General features: G+C 49.1%; 1 protein-coding gene and 1 long non-coding RNA gene across 2 annotated transcripts in view; both read left to right on the top strand.

Moving 5' to 3' along the window:
* The window catches only part of PTPRJ (protein tyrosine phosphatase receptor type J), a 162,876-nt gene that overhangs the window by 19,651 nt on the left and 123,877 nt on the right, over nucleotides 1-19,348 (top strand). The window lies entirely within an intron of this gene.
* LOC112663345 (uncharacterized) lies at nucleotides 6,662-10,859 on the top strand. The gene is made up of 3 exons (XR_003139180.3): nucleotides 6,662-8,251; nucleotides 8,515-8,582; nucleotides 9,015-10,859. It is a non-coding gene; the product is annotated as an uncharacterized LOC112663345 (long non-coding RNA).

Below are 19,348 nucleotides of genomic sequence, written 5' to 3'. Positions count from 1 at the left end.
TAGCCCCTTCCCGAGCACATCTCAAACATGTGGGAAGACCGCTAACGTCAAATCCCAGCTTTGCCCCTTGCACCATGACCTTGATCAGTCTCCTCCCTACCTCTCCTCCGTTACCTGCCACATGTTTCCTCCACCTGTAAGTCAGTCTGATAGTGCCTATCAAGGAGAGCTGAGGTCAGGATCAGGATCATCGTGTTATCGAGGATTTAGCACACAGGAGGTCTTGGGGATCCTGCAGTTGATAGTGATGGGACAATGGCCTGGGGGGCGGGGCTAGAGGGGGCGCAAAATAGTCCAGATCCTTTAGGAGGGTCTGATTTTGTGGGAGAGATAAGGTAGGCTGGCTGGACGCTGTTGTAAGTCACACATGTTGCTGGCCTCAAGGGCACAGCCAGGAGTTGAGACAGGAGTAAGGAAGGCCACACGAGTGACTTCAGTGGCTGTGTGGGGGTGAATGTCGAGACCTCAGGCCTGCGGTGACACCCTGTCACCCTGTATATAGTGGTGGGGGAGTGTGTTACAAGTGACAAATTGAGAGTTTGCTCCAAGCTGGGCTGGGGCTGGGCTTGGAGGTCTCAGGTGACTTGTGTGATTGAGACTCTGTCTTGTAGAGAATGAGGCACTGGAGGAGGATATTCTTTTCAGATTTTAAATATTCATCATTTTATTGTTTTGTTATGGTTTTTTTTAATGGCAGTTTAAAAAATAACAGCTTTGTTGAGATATAATTCACGTACCGCAAAATTCACTCTTAAAATGTACAATTCAGTTGTTTTTCATATAGTTAGAGGCATGTAACCATCACCCCTGTCTAGTTCCAGAAGATTTTCATCACCCCAAAAAGAGACCCCACACACATTAGCAGTTGTTCTGGACACACCTCTCCCCCACTCCTGGCAACCACCAATTTACTTTCTCTAAGAATCTTCTACTTTTTTCAGATAAGTGGAATTATACAATATTGACCCTCCCATATCTGGCTTATTTCATGCAGCATAATGTTTTCAAGGTCCATCCTTCTTAGACCATATAGCAACACTATTCCTTTTTATGGCCAAATAATATTCCACCATAGGGATAGATCATGTTTTACTTCTCCTTTCATGAGTGGATGGATATTTGAGTTAACTCCAATTTTTGGCTGTTATCAATACTGCTTCTGTGAATTTTTGTGTCCAGGTTTTATATGGCCGTATGTTTTCATCTGGGGAGGATTTTGAATTGGGGAGCAGTATTTGGAGCCTTTGAGCTATAATGGGAGCTGTGGGGAGGCCTGTTTGTGCATCTGCTCTCATTAGGCCAGTCCAGGGCACGCTTTCCATGCTTCATTTCTTTCAAATAACCCTATGAGGCAGGGTCTGTTGTTATTTCCTTTTTTTTTAACGGGTGAGGATATTCAGGTTCAGTGAAATTAAGTAAGTTGCACAACCAGGAAATGGGAGATCCCAGCTCTGTCCAGCTTTTAGCAGGTCAGCATACCACCTGCTCCTGGGAGACCCAGGTGACTGCAGTGGCCTCGCTGGGAGGGGAGGCTGGGCGGTGCTGTGTGTGAAACTGGCCATCAGCTGGACAGAAGTGTGTGTGTGTATGTACACCAGTATGAGTGCAGTGTGGGGGTGAGAGGGGATGTTTCAGAGGCAGCATTGGTGGGCCTGGTATGCAGATATGGCAGTAGAAAGAACCCCAACTTGGAGTTAACAGAGTGGGTTGGATTCTTGGCACGATCTTTGTGACCTTGGGTTTATCTTATCTCCTTTGAGCATCATCTTCTTCACTTGGAACCTGGGGCTCTTTTCCCAGCCTCCTGCCTCCCTCAAGGGTGATATGAATTGGGGAGGTGGAAGGGACAAAGAGAGAGAGGAAGCGGGGTGAACCAGAACCTGCTAGAAATGCAGAGCTGATGATCCGGGAGGTGAGAAGGGACACGTAGCAGGTGCAGGCAAGTTCAGGAGGTGGTAGCCAGCTGGTCTGGGAGGACATCCCTGTCCATTTGGGGATTCTGAGTCCTGTGAAAGCACCAACCTAGAGGCTAATGAGCTGAGGCTAATAATCCAGAGATCATTGATTTTTCCCTCTATTTGAATTTGAGCCTTTGTTGCCAGGAAGAGTCTGGTGTTGACCCACCTACAGCATCGACAGCCTCCCCCAGCACATCCCTCCCTCCCTTATTCTGGCTGGGAATCACCTTACAACCAGTGAGGCTTTCCTGGGTCCCAGAGGTCACTCGGGTGGCCTCTGCTATCTGGGCCTGTCTCTGCTCAAGTGGCAGGGCCGACTGTCCTCTTTATCAGTGACTTGCAGCTTGTCTGAGTTTTGTGAAAAGCTTGTCATTGTCAGTTAGGAAATAAAGGCAGAAACCTCCCCTCCGGATTCACATTGCAATGACTTGCTCTTGTTCTGACTCTGGTATTTTGCTGGGTTGTTATGAATCAGTTACTTAGGGTGTGTTTTTTAAAATTAAAAAAATTTTTTATGTGTGACAAGCACTTTGATCTTACTATGAGAAACGAGGCTTATGGGATGCAAGTCAGGTGATTTTTTTTTCTTAGGCTAAGTCAGAATCCTGCCCCTTCCCCCCCATCAGAGAGCAATCTGATGTGTTTTCCTTTATCCTGACTGATAAGGACATGAGGGGACATCGTTGTGAGATTCTTCTTTGTGTGTTGCTGCTTGTTTGTCTCAAGCCAGCAGCCATTGCTTGGGGGCTGTACTTAGCAGTTGGCATCATGTAGCACAGTCACTGTTCATTTATAAAATTGGGTGGGTCCAAGGGCCTCATTCAGAGCAGAAGGATCCTTAAGGATCATTTAATCTAAACCTTTTACTTTGCAGATGTTGAAACTGAGGTCCAGGGAAGGGAAGCCACTTGCCCAAGACCACACAGCTAGTCATAGTGCGAGTCCAGCTTCCTGGCTCCACTACTCTGATCTTTTGGACATTAAGGTTTCAACAGTGAGCACACAGGGGATTCAGATCTATCTTTGACCTGTTTTAATAGAGATGAAATTGGTTCTCTGGGGTGGAATCCTGATGTGTGTCTGTTGCATGCTGGCATATCTACTGTTTTGGGCCATCCAAGGGGAGAGGGAACGTGCTTGGCTCACCCAGAGGTGTTGGCTGCCAGATGGTCCCCACCTGCCACTTCCATTTGTTGTGTTTACATCAAACAGAGAAACCAAATCAGTAACCAAATGAACTTAATGGTTGGTAAAACTGGGAGACTGAGTTTGGGAGGTGGGTTATGAATGTAGGGTTCCTGCTGTAATAAAACTTGCTGATACAATGTTGAGAGTCACTGTCTTACTCATCCTCATCCAAGATAAGTCACACGATGGGTGATATCTGAGGTACAGAGTTTCCCCCCTTGAGAACGAAGAGAGATGAACTTGGTGTGGGCTGGTCGTTAAAAGAAAAACAAGAAGCCATTGGTTGGAAACACTCTAAATGCTCACTGTGAAGCAGTGAGAGATTGCTGAAGCCATGGACTACTACACGATCATTAAGCCCTGACTGTGCTGAACGATAGGAGAAAATGTGAATCATATCCGACATTTAAAGACGTGAGCTACACAATAACATGAACTATAAACCTGATTGAATAAAAACTAGGAACCAGACTTCAGACTCAAAAAAATGTGTTTTGTAGGGAAATGTGAAGGTGCTATTACAGTGTGGTGTTTAAAAAACTGCTGCGTCATTACTGTGTGTTCTTGGGCAAGTCCCTGGACTTTGCCAATTCAGTCTTCCCATCAGTCATATGGGACTAGGAGCTTATCTTTATTGTCGAGAGAGTTAAATGAGATACCAAGGCTAGGGCTTCATGCCTCCCATCTTGGACCTCCCCAGTTGACTCATTGTACTGTGGCTGAGTGATCAGTCCAGACCATGTTATCTGCTGCTTCAAGCCCATCGAAGCTCCCAGTGCCTTCTGGATTCTGGATGCACATCCCATATGAGCTCACCACCACACGCTTCTGGCAGTTCCTCCAGTGTGCCATGCCCTTTCTTGTCACCGTGTCCTTACCCAGGATGAAGGAACTGGTGTGTGTGTTTGTTTCCCTAAATAGATTAGGTTCTCTAAGGACACCATGTCACAGGACCTGGTCCCCAATGGGTGCTCAGTAAATATTTGTTGAATGAGTTGAAGAGGTGGGCCTTGACGTGGGCCCAATGTGGGGCTTGGTGAGCAGGGTGGGAACATTGTTGTAGGGTGTGGGCAGGGAAAAGGGTGGTGGTGGTTACTACTGCCTGTTCCCACTGGGCATAGTGGAGATCCACATGGATGCCACCTGACTTTCAGCATTCATTGTCACATGGGAGTTCGCCATGCTGTGAGACATTTAATCTATAAGACTTGGTGAGTCCCTCTACCTTCTGTAGTTTGGGGCTATGTGTGCTCCTTTATAAGAGAGACCCTTCAAGACCAAGTCTGTGTGGTGATAATAGACATACCTAAGGCTGGCATTATGCTGACATAAGAAAAGAGTGGGACTTGGGGGTAGAAGGCAGGCTGGGTTGGCCTTCCCACTTTCTAGACTGGCGATCTTAAGCAGAATGACTTAAGGAAAGAAGGTAATGCTTCCCAGAGTGTTCCAAGGGCTTTTACACGCAGGGTTCTCATTGAGTTCTTAGAGCAGGGGTGTGGCACAGAATGTGCCAGGCCACCCATTTAACGAGGCAGTAGGGAGTGGTGGGGCTTCTGGCAGTCTAAGAGCCCGTGTCCTGTTTGAAGGGAAGTGTGTCCTCCCCCAACCTTTTAAAATTAGCACATTAATTTTAAATGTGTTTAGTAGTGTGTTTGTTTTTTGTTCAATTGTAATAATATTTATGTAACATAAAATTTAACAATTTACCCATCTCTAAGTGTATAATTAATTGAATGACGTTGCGGGTGTTCTTGGTGTTGTGCACCACTGTTCAGGAACTTTTTTTTGTGTTTTGCAAGTACCACCTCACTTAAATCCTCATTACAACCTGATGAGTTATCTCTGGGTTTTAATCCTTATTGAAGAGTGGAGGTATGTGGGGGCACCTGGACGGTTCATTCGCTAGAGCATGAGACTCTCAATCTCTGGGTTGTGGGTTTGAGTCCCACACTGGGTGTAGAGATTACTTAAAAATAAAATCTTTTTTTTTTTTTTTTTAAGGAGTTGAGGTACCTGAAACGCAAAGGGGTTAAGTCACTTGCCCAAAGACCACGTAACTTGTGTTGGACCCGGGACTCTCACCCTCGGGAACCCAGAGTTGTTGGTTATTCTGATTCTCTTTTCAAGAAAAGCTGGAAATAGTTTTTAATGTTAAATTTCCTGCTTTAAAAAAATATTGACTCAAATTAACCAAACAAAACACTGTTGGGGTCAGATAACACCCATCTCTATTGTTGGCTGGGTGTAGCTCTCCCAGCCACTCACCACTGACACCCACCCCGCCTGTCTCCAGGAGGAGGTGGGAGGACCCAGGGAGATAACGCTCGGAAAGTCTTTTGTAACCGTGAGGAGCAATATAACTGTCAGATACGGGGTTAGCACTAGTGGCTGCTGTGGATGTTGGGTGCTTCTTATGTGCCAGGCCCTGGCCCTGTTCTGAGCCCTTCAGAGCCCTCTGAGGTGGGGGTAGCCTTCCTTCCTTCTGCAGATGAGGAAACTGAGGCACAGAGGCCAGAGATCTTGTCTGAGGCCGCACAGCTAGGAGTGGAGTCAGGGTCAGAACCTGGGCAGTCGGACTCCAGATTGGGGCTCTGTCCACTGGCCTTGTGGCCTCCATTTGGGTCCTGCTCTGCAGAATCACTAGCTGAGGGGAGGGGATGAACCCCTTGAGCCCCAGCTGGTGCTAGACCCCACGTGGGGCCCTAGCTCACTTGATTTCATCCGGCCTTGCGACTGTCTTGAGGTGAGGCCCTGGTGGACTTTCTCATGTTACCGGTGTGGAAACTGAGGCTCACGGAGTCCTGGTGACCTGCCAAGATCACACCAGGTGGGAGTGGCAGGATGCAAGGATTTGAACTTCCATCAGTGAGCCTGCACAGCTCACGGTATTCATTCCTCTGCATGGAAAGTAGTAATGAACTGATTTCCAGTGTTTTTTGTTTTGTTTTTGTTTTTGTTTTGAATCCCTGCAGAAGGGAAGGGCACCGGAGGGTGCAGTAGGGAAGACAGGTCAGCTCTGTTGAGGACGGAGAGCTATAGCAGTTTTGCTTCCTATGCTCTTAGGTGGCTCCTTGGCCGGGGACGTTGGGGGGGGGGGTATCACAGGAGTCTAGGTGTAAGGAAGCTTCGGGAAACAGGGTGGGTGTTTCTGGGGCGAGTGCCCCTGTCTTCTCATTTCTTCTTTTGCAAGTGCTTTACTGGTAGCAGCCTTGCACTGCTGCCCCTTTGGATCCACATGCCTCTCTAGGTGGTGCTCACTGATCAGACCGCGGCCCCGGCACCGCGTCTTCAGGGTTGGCGTCCAGGGGGCCTTGTCAGGAGGCCTGGCTGGCCACCCTGGTTCTCCTTTGGGCGGGACCCTCTTACCCGCCGCGCACCACCCCCCCCCCCCCCGCGCTGGGCACTAGGCCCTGTGCTGAGCACCAGGGGAGGGGATTGGGGGGTGATGGCCCTGGCCCTGTGTCCGGGGAGCCCCATCCATCTGATGGGGCATGGGAGGGGCGAGTGCTCGCCCTTAGGGAGGGTGTTCCTGGCAGCAGGCACAACACGGGCAGACGGGCAGCTGGGAAGGCAGAGACACATCCAGAGGGGGCCTCGGGAGACGGGCCATCTTCCTGCTCTCCCCCCCGCCCCCCAGCCCCTAACTCCGGGCCTGCACACAGGGGCTGCTGAGGATGCATCGTAAGGCTGCATTCACGATGTGGAGCCCTGTGGGGCAGAAGGTGAACGACAAGTGATCTTTAACTCTATTTGGGCTTGTTTTCATCTCCAGGCCACTTTCATTTCCGCCAGACACATGGAATAGGCATCTAGAACTAGGAGGGCCGAGGATCTGGTGCTGTGGAGACCCACGTCGGGTGTGGACAGCGGGCCTGGAGTCCATAGCATGCAGGGTCTGAGGTCAAGGCCAGGGTTCTAGTTGAAGGCCTGAGCTGGTACTTGGCACTTGTCAGCCTGACACCTGCTTCACAAATGAGTGATGTGACCAAGACCTGTGGGGTGACAGGGAGCTGGTGCCAGGAGCAGCCCTCTGCTGCCTGGAAGTGCTCAGTAAACACTTGTTAATCATTTCCTGCCTGGTGAGCCCTGCAGTGTGCCCAAGGGAGCCCTGGTTCACGTGGGGGACGGGATGCTGTCATCCACATGGCCCAACCTCCTGCCCTTCTGGCTCTCTGGGAGCTGGGCTGGTGGCGCCAACCTGAGGAAGCGGGCAGTGAGGGTGTCAGCAAGGGGGCCTCACTGCTGCCAGGTGGGCTCTTGACCCAGTGAGCTAAACAGAAGCATGTGACATACCCTGCAGGTGGCCACCCAGGGACTCTGGGATGCTGGGGCCTCACTTGATCACATACCCAGATCCCTTCTACTCAACTCTCTTCAGAGGAAGTCCTGCCTGGTGGAGGGGGGCGGTGTTGGTGAGGACAGCCTCTGGGATCTTTGCTTTGACTTTTGGGTGTTTCTCTGCATGCAGGCAGGTGGCCCTAAGCCAGGAGGCTGGGAGTGAGTCTTGCTGAAGTCAAGCTGAGCAAGTGAGTTCTGGAATGTTCAGGGGCAGCCAGAGTGTCCCTGTGTCCAGGCATAGGGGGCTGTTTAGGCCAACTGTTATGGGACTCTTATCTCTGGAGCAACCCCTTCTCTGTCTTAGAACCCACTAGGGCTGTGAGAACACGTATGGGTCTATCTTCTATTCTGTGGGAGAAGAAAAAGAGATTTGTGGTCAAGCAAATTTGGAGAACTCTGGGCTAACCCAAATCCAACAGGTATCTTTCCTGAAGGACTTCTAAGAAACTTTAATATTCTTCTGACCCTTTAAGAGAGAGAGGAGTATAAAAAAGCCCTATTTACTGTGGCTTTTTATCTTACCTCCTGTTTCTCTCTCTCTCTTTGGAAGTATCTTATGAGACCGGTGTTTTCGAGAACCTGCCATAGGAAACTCATTCATTCATTCAGCAAATATTTATTGAAGACTCACTATGTGCCAGTGACCATTCTAGGTACTTGGGATACATCATGACCAGTTCAGACCAAGAGTCCTTCCCTGGAGCAACTTACGTTATCATTGAAACAACGAAGTGCTGTTCGTGGAGCACCTACTCTGTGTTAGGCATGTGAGTTCTCACACATTTGCCTGGTGAACCCTCACCACAGCGTAATCAGATAGATGGACCATTTTACAGATGAGGTCATTGGCTCTAAGAGGGTAAAGTAACTTGCCCACTTTGGCTGAATTGTTCTTTTTGGATTGTGCCTTTGAACTGCAAGAGGAGCTGGTCAGTGAGGGGCTGTAGGAGACATCTGGGTCTGTCTTGGGCGGGGGCGGGGGGGTACGTTGCAGGCTGTGTTGCCATTCTGTTGTGTTACCTTTTCTAAGGTCCAATGGAGAAACTCCTCTGAGGCTCTGGGTCAGGCAGAGAAAGATGAATGGCTCCAGAACAGCAGGTTTGTTTTCATGTTCTGGGCACCAGGAATCTCCAGGCTGATCATGTTTCCCTCTGGCTGTGGTTACTAAGCCCCTGAGAGCCTGACATGTGGCCCATCTTGACACTTCTGCAGAAAGGAACAATGTAGTGTGCATTTCTGTGTGCAGATCTTACTGCTGGCTTTATTATTTTCCCTGCATGTATTTTCTCTTGGCCTGATTCCCTTGACTGTTTATTTTATTCTTTGGTGGTGTTTGCATTATTCCACGCCACTGTAAATACTTGGTGAACGGAGCTGGGTATAACTATATTTTAAAAATAATGGGAAGAGGACTTGTGTAAGATCCCCCAGCTAGCCTGGTGGGGGGAAGTCAGGCTCCACCCTTTCCACCACACTCTGTGCCTTTCTAGACTGGGATCTACCAGCAGACAGGTCTGTTTGCTTTTGCAGCCACCGTTTCGTGGGTTCCGAAGGAAGCTGGGTTGGCCGGATTGGAGGTCTTGAGTGGCTCGAACTGACCCGAATGTCACATGTGTGGTTTGAGCCGAGCTGCGGGCTGTGGATTCCTTGTTGGTGCCAGCTGCCCACCTTCTTCCTGCTTCTGGTGCCAAGGATTCTAAGCTGGAACACACAGGATGAGCCGGGTATGCTCTTTGCAGCTATTTGCCATTCATTATGCTCAAGGCAGCTTTGGGGAGAGAAGGAAAGGAGGAGCCGTGGGACTGATGAGGATCCTGAGGTTGAATGACTTTCTCCATTGGGTGATGCCTAAGCCTGTACCCCAACATGAGACTGGACTGCCCCGGTGTGAGCTCACTGCACCCTGCTGTAGGGGTAGAAGGTGGCCTGGGAGGAGCTCAGGATATAGGATTTGGACCACATGACGCTTGAGTCCTGGCCACAACTGTGTGCATGTAGGCATGTCACTCCCCTGAGCTTCAGTAGCGTCATCTTTAAAAGGGGCATCCTAATTCCTGCCCTGCCAGCTTGAGAAAATGAGGGAGTGTGTGTGGTGTTAAATGCCATGCCTGTATGCCATGCCCTGTCTGCATTGTGCTAGTGGTGACAATGATAGTGATGGCATTGCTGCTGCTAGTTGGCAAACATTACAGGTACGTTGGCTCTGGACCAGTCACTGGGATCAACTTTACATGCATCATCTTAATGAGAGCATGAAATAAGCAGATGAGTAGGGACTCTGATACCCTCTTCTTACAGATGGAAAAGATTAAATAATTTGCTTGAAAAAGATTAAGTAGTTTGCTCAAAGTCACAGAGCTGTCAAGCGGTAGAGTCAGGATTTGAACCCAGGCAGCTGACCCTACAGCTGAACTTACTGCCACAGTCATATAGGAAAGGGCAGAAGTCTGGGACCTTTTTGGGTAATGGCATTCCATGCACATCGGTGTGGAAGGGCACTCTGAATCCTCTGGGGCAGGGACTGGGCTTGGGTGGTCCCTGGAGGGGCCTTAGAATCAGAGACTTAGTGGGATAAGAGCCCTGGGTGATAGAACTCATCTCTGAGCTTCAGATTTCTCACTTGTGAGATGGGCTATGCTGATATGCCTCCAGAGATTAAATGAAATACAGTCCCGTAGATGCTTGTACATTGCTATCAAAATGTCTGTGGTACATGAATGACATTCTGCAAACAGGGAGAGTAGACGTAAACTAGTAGGAACGGCCACCTCTGGTTTTTAGGATCCTGTTCCTTGCCAGATGGCTTTATCACTGCCAGAGCTCTGCCTATGGAGCATGGGGTCACCTCCCGGCTGGGGAGCGGCAGCTGTGTGATGGCCACTCCAAGCAAGCCACTGACCTTGTGCTTCTCCTCTGTGAGGGGCGTGCCTCCTGCACTCCTGCCTGTGTGCACCGTGTCTGCAGATGTGCTCTGATGGACCTGGGAAGCACCTTGCAGGGCCCTGCCAGGCCTACCAGCTGCAGAGTGCCTGTAGGGGAATGGATGCGGGACGAGGCTGAGGATGGGTGAGTGTGTCACAAGTTTCTCAGACAGCTCTGGGCAGAGATGCCAGGAAGCAGAAAGTCATAGGATCATCGTTGACTCCTGGGAACTTTTGTGGTTTTAAAAGTACTTTATAAACTATAAAGCCCTGTGGAAATGTCAGTTAGTTCCTGTACAACATGGAACAGAAACAGAATGCACAAGAAATAATGGATCTACCAGGCTGGGGTGGGGAGATGCATGTGTTTGCATGTATGAACGCGATTTATTTCTGATTTAAAAAAATCAGATCTTGGAAAACAGCACTGGAATAAAAATCATCTGTCATCCTACTAAGTGGCTCTATCGTGTAGTGTGTTAACCTCTATCCTTAAAGTGCTTTTTGTTTTTTCTTCCCCTCTTTGTATATGCAAGGGGTTTTGTTTAACCCTTCCCATTCTGGAACCTGTCGACACTAACTTCTTGCCTTTGTTCAGCCCATTTGTCGAGAATCCGTTTTTCAAAGCCCTCGTGTAGTACCAGGGTGCAAGTTGCACACTCTGGGGTGTTGGGGGCTGGGGAGGGGAGCCACACGTGGCATGATGCTGGGCCCGCCTTTGGGAGACGTGGGAGAAATCGTAGAAGTGGAGTCCCTGGGATAAACGGATGAGTGGGATTCCAGAGCTCCGAGGTGGGAGGGAGACTTCTCTTTTCATTGTTTAGATCTTTTCTTCTTACCACCACGTGCAAGTAACCATAATACTTTAAAAATTATGTAAAAAGCAGCTAGTTAAAAATATAAATACGGTTCCCTTGGAAACCAGAAACTGGCACAGGAGAAACAGGTTAAGTGAGAGCAGGATCCTTGGCAAGTGCTGGGAAGGGGGTGGTGGCCAGCAAATCCCTCCTTCTGAAGGTGGGGACAGGGCGCTCCCTTTAGGGAGACTCTAGGAGCTTTAAGATTTGAATAAGTGATAGCTCTTTTACTTCCTGCTTTGTTCTCTCCCAGGTACAAATTGACCACAAGTCTGCATTCATGCAAATGGCAGCTGCCAGAGGGAGGGATAGATACCAGGGAAGATAGAGCAGAAGCCTTCTCTTCCTCCTCTGCCTCTCTGGAGTAGGTTAGCCCTCTCTCCAAGTTTCCTTGGGGTGTGTGTGTGTGTATGTGTGTGTGTGTGTGTGTGTGTGTGTGTGTATGTTGGAGGGGGGAGGCCCCCTCACAGTGGGGCCATGCAGGAATGTGGGGTAAGTTCTGTCCTTCCAGGTTGCTGGGAATTTAAATCGCCACCTCCCAATCTCTGTGTTCTTTTCCTGCCTTGAGGACAACCTCTGTTTAGGAGCAGGGTGCTGGCAGGGGCGAGGTGGGTACTTGGCCTTTATGGGAGCAACAGAAGATTCTCGATGGGAAGGAAGCATCCTCCCTGGTTCACCCTTGTCCACCTAACCTCCCCCCCAAACAGATGTGCAGGGACAAGCCTGACCTGACTTGAGACGTCTTGCTTCACTGGTCTCGAGACACTACCCCTCACACACCCTACCCCCCAAGTACCCCCCAACACCCACCTCCTTTCTCTGAGCCTGGGAGGAGTTAATTCAGTAGAGGGGCTGGAAGAGACTTCGGGGAGGGGCTCTATCTACCCCCTGAGTTGACTATTCAGTAAACACATCTGCCTGAGTCTAAAAGTAAAATCTGCCGATGCAGGTTAAGGGGTCACAGAATGGTGTGCTGGACATTTTGCCGGGGCACCAGGAGTGTGTTACCTCTTCTAAGGTATTACCCTGAGACCTAGGATTAGGGTTTTTCCCCCCCCCTGTGGTGCAGCATGCTGTCGGCTTTTCCTTCCTACTTATTTAGCCTTACAAATTATTTGAGAAAAGTTGATTTGCTTTTAAAGGCAGTATTAAGCACGCCCTGCCTCCCTGCACACAGGGGACGGGTGAATGTGGTTCTGGAGACCTCGTAGTCTGTGTTGTGGACAAAGCGGTGGACCCGGGTGCTGGTCATGTGTGCGACTGGTGAGCAAAGAGGAACCATAAATTTTGCAGGAAAGAATTTGTTTGGGTGCCCCGATTCTATTTACTTTGCATCCCATATTGTTTAAAAGAGGGATATTTTTGTGAAAGGAAAAGGAACTGTGGATTTGAGATAAGAAGTAGAATAAAATGAAATAAATAGTTGAGTTTTGTCAAGTGAGTATCAAAATGGCCTGGTTTCTGAGATCAGCCTGTTTCTGTGCTGTTCTAATATTTACACGAAAATTAGAAAATACAAAGTATGGGCAGGTCCTGAGATCCTGCTTAGATTGTGATTTATAATGGTGTTCTTTTTCATTTGTTTTACACAGCTGAGTTTGGTAAAATTTCAGTTTTTTAGCCAGGGGTGATCCAAAGACAATAAATATTGCTTTGTGGGGAGGTCTCCACCCTGTTACCGTTAAATGGTAGCCACATGTCTGAAGCCATTATGCAAATGTGGAAGTGGCCGGATTTGAGTCAGTTAGCTTGGTTCGAGGCATGAGACACCCTCGTTTTTTGGTGCTGATGGTGAAGGGTGTTGGCACAAGAAAGTGGGGATGCTTTGCTCCTTGCTGCTGTGGGAACGTCTCCCCCAGCCCCTTTTAGTCTGGCCCCTTTACCCTCTTAGGCCATTTGGAGTTCCCCAGGTCCTGAGGATCTTGTGCATGTGTGTCGCCCATTAAGCTCACATTTGGAGGTCTGGTAACTGAGCTGATCCTGTCTGGGTGCAGAGAGAATGCTCAGTGAATGTAGCAGTCAGAGCTCAGGTGCCTGAGGTTAGTGCCTCAGGTGCCTGAGGTTTCAAAACCCTCTAAAAATCAAGCCAGGTGTTGGTTCCATTGTTGCCGGCCATTAGCTTGGCACTTCTGGAAGAACCATTGACTTGGGTCTTGGTGCTGGATGCCCCTACTCTTGCTCCTCCCCTTCTCTGGTGTGGATGTGCCAGTGAGTTACGGATAGGCTGGGGGCAAGTGAATGACACAGTAAAGAAACAAGAAATTTAGACAGTCCACCCCTGGATTATGTGACTTTATTTTGAAGGACATGTGCCAGGATTGGGTAAAGAAAAATGCCCAGATAAAGATCCCCAAAGGGCAAGCTGGCCATTGATATATTTTAAATTAATGAAAAAGCCATTTCTAGTCATGGTTATAGAAACAGTAGGGTTTAAGGCATCAGGGGTGGGAATGAAGCCAAAATGGGTATGTGCAAAGGACAGATGCATTAAGAAAACATGGGTCACTGTGTAGATTATCACGTGGTTACACTGCTTCAGCCACTCAAGCTGGGAGTAAAAGCCAGTAGACACTGAGTCTGGGTCTGGCACACTTGGGCTTTCAAGACAATTTCCAATGTTGTCTTTTAAAAGTTTTTTATTTTTGGGGGTGCCTGGGTGGCTCACTCAGTTAAGCCTTCAATTTTTGGTTTCGGCTCAGGTCATGATCACAAGGTTGAGATTGAGCCCCATGTCTGTCGGCTGTGTGCTGGACATGGAGCCTGCTGAAGTTCTTTCTCTCTCTGAGCCCCCCCCCCCCAATAAATAAGCAAATAAGTAAGTAAATAAAATATTTTCATTTTTGTGTCTTTGCTTTTTTTTTTTTTTAAAGATTTTATTTGTTTATTCATAAGGGATACACAGAGAGAGGCAGAGACATAGGCAGAGGGAGAAACAGGCTCCCTGTGGGGAGCCCGACTTGGGACTTGGGACTTGATCCCAGGATGCAGACACTCAACCCCTGAGCCACCCAGGTGTCCTGTGTCTGTGCTTTTTAAGGGAAACTCTAGGTGTATTTCATTTGTCAAGTGCTATATAACAAAGCATTCCTTTTTCTGCCTAAGCGTTGCAAGTGATGCCTTCTGGCAAACGATGTAAGAACCATGGGTATAGAGCCAGGCTGCCTGGGTTCAACCTCCTGCTCTGCCACTTATCAGCCACTTGGGCCACTTACCAGCTCTGTGACTTTGGTCAAGTTCCTTCATCTCTTTGCCTCCCTTTCCTACCCTGTGAAATGGGAAGAATAAAAGAACCTACGTCATTAAATTGTTCTGGGGATTAACCAGATTAATCCTTGTGGGGGTTTAGGAAATGCTGGGCACAGCGGAAGTTGTGTGTGAGTGTGGATTAGATAAGGTCATTAAGATGCTGTGGGGCGGCAGTAGAGCACTGGTCTGCTGAGTCTAGAGACCTGGTTTCTGGCCTGATTCTAACAGACTGTGTGCCCTTGGGCCAGTCACTTTCTTTCTCTGGGGTTCAAATTTCACATCTATAAGATGAAGACATTTGACTTGAAAGTTACTGTTTTTGGACTGTGTTAAGAGGTAGAGGTCAAGGCAACCCCAAGACACGGTGACAGAAGCTTGTAGACTTCCATCTTTGTTTCAGCCAGAGCAGCTTATTCTTTCATTTATGGATTTTGGTTTAGGGGGAAGAAAAGGTTCTGTAGTCCACCCATGCGCAGACGTGTGTGTGTGTGTGTGTGTGTGTGTGTGTGTATGAGAGAGAGAGAGAGAGAGAGAGAGAGAATGAGTTATATAAAGAAGTGTAGAGGTGGCCAAACCCAAGGACCCTTCCTGGGGAAGATTTGGTGTTGGTGGGTGAGCTGAGGAAAAGTCAGTGGAAATGGGGCCGGCAGGTGTGATGGGCCTGGGGAGGTGGATTTGAAGGCCTGAGGTCACATGGGACAAGACAGGACTTACTGCAGCGTGAGGGCAGAGCAGTGGGGAAGTGCTGCTGGCAGTTTTGTCCAGGTGTATGGGCTGATATACTCACAGGGGAGGTGCAAATGGCTGTATTTTATAAGGTGACCAGAGTCTCTGGGAGACATTAAGGGTAAGAAAACCGAGAAAAATGACTGTTAAGAGTGTAGAAATTCAGTGTTGTTTTAGCTTAGCATTTCTTGCTGGAGGTCACCCCAACTTGAACAGAACAGCTATGGCCTTTGCCAGAATTTAAACGGGAGGGTGCCTGCCCGTGGCTGATACTCTGGCTTTCTCCTGCCTCTTTCCTTTCCTTTCCATTCTAATAATCGCTAGGAATTTCCCTGATACGAAGGCCCATTCATTCCTTTGTATTATCACTTAGGGATGAGGAACTATCTTGCCAAGTGGAAAACCCATTCACAGGGGGAGTCTGTGTCTTTTTGAGCCAGTTTTCCTTGGGATTTTGAGCTCAAGGAATGTTTCCTACCATTTTTTCAATTGTTGTTTTATTAGATCCACAATTCTTTTTTTCCTCCAGAGGGAAGGCCTTGGTGATTGGTCAAAAACAGAATTTTGATTATTTGTGCCCTCTTAAGCCACCTCTTTGGTTCAAAGTCCTTCAGCCCCAGCTCTAGCCCACTGCATCCAGCAGACCTCCCAGCTGGCTCCTTGCCTATATTCACATTCCTCCCATACCTGTATGAGTGACTTCATTCATCTCTGGGGTGTGATGTTTTGATCACAAACTAGACAGTTTACCCACGGAAGACAGGAACCATGCTCACATTTCTTTTCTGTTTTTTTTTTTTTTTCTACCGTGACCGGCCTTTTTTTCCCTCAAGATCAAGGCAGGGGAGTATATTTCCTTGCATCACCACAAACAGCTGATGCTGGTGGGAGGAAGTGTTGGGGACCATGCATCCACCCTGTTCTGAAACACTCTGCTGCTGCCCTATTTACTAGCCAGCGAGTGCTGAACATTTGGTTGTAGAACAAATGTATGTAGATCGCTAGGTTTCATGCATGAGCTGTGTCATTATTTCATTCATTCAGAGTGGCATCTAAGCCAGGCCTGCTTGGGCTTTCTCCAGGTCCATGCCAGACCTGGCAAAGGCAGGGATCCCATCTCCTTCAGCTGTATTTCGTGAGTGGTGCTTAGAAGGCCTGACACAGGGTGGGGGTGGGGGTGGAGGGAGTGTGGGGGTGGGGTGGTAATGGGGGGAGAAGCTGAGTCAGTAATAGGAGGAGAGTGTAAAGATATATTAAATTTCTTCTAAGATTGTCCATTTTTCTTGAGGGGATTTTTTGATTTCTTTCAGCAGTGCCACCTGCCAGAGCCTGGGAGGGTGTGGAGAAGTAAGGTGCTGGGTCTCATGGATGGTCTGTGGGGTCTTGGTGAGGAGTCAGTACATGGGATGGGAAGCATAGGGAGTCTAGTTGGCTCATAATGTAGGCTAATTGTGGTGAGGTATCAGAGGCTCAGAGGCCTTTGGGGGGTGTGGTAGGTGGCCTGGTAAAAGATAAATGGGCAGTGGGTGTCTGTTGTCAGTCTTGGTGATGAAAAAGAGGTGACCCTATAGGAAACTGGAGTTCGCATGCTCTGCCCAGTGGGGGCCACTGCCAGTCAGCTTCATTGCCATGTGAAAGTGTGGTCCTAGAAAAATCCAGATTTTTAAATGCGATGTCTCCTCATTTTTAAGCATTGGCAAGCAACTTGAGTAAAAATCATGCCTGCTGGCCTCTGAGTGGGAGGTGAGGCGGGTGAATGCCAGAGGCCACCAGGGGACACGCACATGCCATAGGGTCAGATTAGGTGGGTGTTAGTCACCATCCAGATGGTCAGGCCCTGGGATTGCCACAGAGATGGACATGACATGCAGAGTGGGTGGAGCAGATGCCAAAAGCTGGCATCAAGGAGGCGTTGGTGACAAAGGCCAAGTTCTTTGCCCACCCAGAAAGCCTTCTGTTCCTTGTCTCCTTCCCTCCCCATGCCTTCAGGGGCTTCTCGCTGCTCCCCATAGCATGAGTCTGAATTTTCCAGTCGACATCTGAAGGCTTTCATTGGATATGCTGTGACGGGGCCCCAGCGTGTGACCTCAGTTTACCCCTCCCGCCGCTGCCTGAGCCTGCTGGGGCTTCTGAGACACGCCCACGGTTTCTTCCCTCCGGGCTTAACTCATGCTGTTCCCGCTTCCTAGAATGCTGGAACCCCCCCCAGTTTACAGGAATCCTACTCTCCCTTCATCCTTCAAAAGGCTGACTCTCCCTGAAGTCTGTGGGCCTGCCCACTCTGTGAATTTGGAATAAATCCCACCCTTCTCCTAGTTTCTTTTTTTTTTTTAAAGATTTATTCATTTATGATAGACATAGAGAGAGAGAGGCAGAGACACAGGAGGAGGGAGAAGCAGGCTCCATGCCGGGAGCCTGACACGGGACTCGATCCCGGGACTCCAGGATTGCGCCCTGGGCCAAAGGCAGGCGCCAAACCACTGAGCCACCCAGGGATCCCCCTTCTCCTAGTTTCTATAGCACTTTCCCTCTGTCTCCTTCACGGGGCGTGGGTCACAGTTGTTCAGAAGTCCATCTTCCATGGTTGATGATGAAGTCATTGTGGGGCAGTTCCAGTCTCAATCATCGGTGTGTCCCCTCAGTGTGTGGCTCAGGGTAACTGTCAACAGGTTATTGAGTTAGGCTCTTACGTTGGGGTCTGCAGAACTGATCCTAAATAGGAAGCTTCTTAGGGTCGATGGCAAGCATGGAAAAGGGGCAGTTGTCTGGAGCACCGGGGGTGGTGGGAGCAGGTGGGGCTGCATCCAAGTCCTCTTTAGCCTCAGATGACACCCGTGTCATACCTGACTTGCGAGGTCCGCATGGGCCTGACTTGAATATGGGGATTTTTTGATCTGTCCTTGATGCCTGCAAGAAGCTAAAGGCAGTGACAGAACAAAACAGATCCAAGTAACCCATTCCCCCACTGAGGTGCCTTCTTTTTCCTGCTCAAGGTGTCCTTTCTCCTGCTCACCGTGGCAGTCTATGTCCAAATGTTGCTTTGAGGTGGTAGGTAGGTGGGAAGAGCCTGGGCAGGGGGAGCAAGGGGAAGCCCCAAGAGGCGGTGTGTTGCAGGGAGAACTCTGGTTTTGCAGCGTAGGAAGTGGATTCTAGGGCCAGATTTGCTGACCCCAGCTGGGGGCTTTGAGCCAGACTCAGCCTCTGAATTTATTTCCTCACCTGGTTTAAGCAGTTGCTAAAGTCCTCTGGGCCTTGACATCACACGCCTCGGGGATGGTTGGGTCAGAGGGCTTCCCTCCTGTAGGTTCATGAACCCCTTTGTCATTCCACGTCCTTATGGACTTTATGCAGGGGGTGCCTGGCCTCACGGGGACACCGTAGCATTGTCAGGTTTGTTCCTTTTTCTCCACGGACGCTCTTCTTCAGGGAGTGCTCAGGGCCCAAGCTCACATGCACTCAGGGTCCAGGCCGTGAGTGGGAATGAGAGGGGCTCCCCAGATAAAAGAGAAAGCATGCGAAGTTGGTAAGTTGGTAGTAGTCACTGTTGCACCTGGCTTGCTTTTAGAGAGCAAAGGTCTCTGCTACTACTATGTTATATATTCTCTTATCTTTACATTTTGTGCTTTCGGTAGAGGCATGGCACCAGGAAAATTTCTCTTATGGAGGAAAAGTGGGTGTGAGGATGGGCGATGCCCCCCACACAGTGGGGGGGGGTGTGTGTGGTTTGTGCTGGGAGCCCTCTGTCCCATGCCACCACATCCCCAGGGGGACCAGCCCAAGCATGAGGATGGACCTGGTGTTGCCACATCACCACTGTTTCATGACACACTAGAAATGAGGGCTTTTAATGGGAAATTTATTAATTGTTAGAGTTGGCTTAGGCTTGTTTCAAAACATCCTGTGGGGCAATCGGACTTGTTCAGTTCTGTAGCCTACCAGCTAGTGGGGAGGGAGGTAAGGCTGCAGATTAGGACCCCTGCAGTGGAATGGTAGTTTGGAGTGACCCTAAAGCAAGAAAGAACATTTTATTTATTTATTTAAAAAAAAGATTTTAGGCGCTCGGTGGCTGAGCAGAGTGTCTTTGGCTCAGGTCCTGATTCCAGGGTCCTGGGAT

Source organism: Canis lupus, chromosome 18 (genome assembly GCF_003254725.2).
Source record: "Canis lupus dingo isolate Sandy chromosome 18, ASM325472v2, whole genome shotgun sequence".
In the NCBI taxonomy this organism is placed as follows: Eukaryota; Metazoa; Chordata; class Mammalia; order Carnivora; family Canidae; genus Canis; species Canis lupus.
The sequence above is the reverse complement of the archived record's forward strand: the minus strand, read 5'-3'. Positions and strand labels throughout refer to the sequence as shown.